Below are 988 nucleotides of genomic sequence, written 5' to 3'. Positions count from 1 at the left end.
TGAAGTGCTGTCGGAGTTCACTGACTTTACACACGACAAGGAGTACAATGACAACCTGACTTTTTACTTAGTGATGGCTCTGGCTGTAGTTTCCTTCCTCTTCATCACGTGTTTAGTGGTTATTATATCCGTGAAAATCTACAGATGGAGACAGTCTCGCATCCTGTATCACTCCAATCTCCCTGTGATTCCATATTATCCACCACGTTACTCAGACACTTTGGGGACAGGGACTCTCCAACACGTGTACAATTACGAAGTGTGCAGGACGACTGACTCCAGAAAGAGTGATTGTAAGTTCGGCAGAGCTGGTAGTCAGAACGTGCTGATAATGGACCCCAGTACTACAGGAACGATGCAGCGGATGCAGAACGAAAAGAGCATCCTGGATGAACCAGAGTCTCCTCTAGAGGTGAGTTTTTTTGCTCCATCGTCCTTAACAAACTAACAGTGCATCAATTATTGTTGATTTTCCTCTATTGATGATCAATAAGGGTACATCTTATATTATCTTACATTTAGATTGCAGATATTACTTATCTTTCATGGTTTGTCTCACTGCCTTTTTAGTGGTCTTCTTCAGCACTACTAGTAATGGACAGCTTCTCTCAGAGTTGAGCCATTTCCCTAAAGCGAGAAGGAGTTAGTGAGAAAGATGAATACTCTGGTGTCATTATCCCGCCAGTCATCTATAATGTTGTCTGCATGTTTTTTTTGTCTTTTGTAATTACAATATATGAATTGACTTTGTGAATTGAGCATAGCTTTTTCAGGGAGAAAGCAAAGGCAATAGTTCCACGAAAGACTGTTTTCATTTCTACAGCAACATGTCTGGTGGCTGCATATGTATTTTGTTTTCTCACTTTGTTTCCGTCGTTCAAACAGAATGCACACATTAAGTTAAACATCTCTTCTACATCCTTTAAACGTTTGCTGCCTCTTAAACACGGAACTGCTCTTCAGAGAGGAGTATTTTCCCCATGTTTTT

This window comes from Seriola lalandi, unplaced genomic scaffold (genome assembly GCF_002814215.2).
Source record: "Seriola lalandi dorsalis isolate HSWRI2012SDOR001 ecotype SW California unplaced genomic scaffold, Sedor1 jcf7180002054973, whole genome shotgun sequence".
Lineage (NCBI taxonomy): Eukaryota > Metazoa > Chordata > Actinopteri > Carangiformes > Carangidae > Seriola > Seriola lalandi.
The sequence above is the reverse complement of the archived record's forward strand: the minus strand, read 5'-3'. Positions refer to the sequence as shown.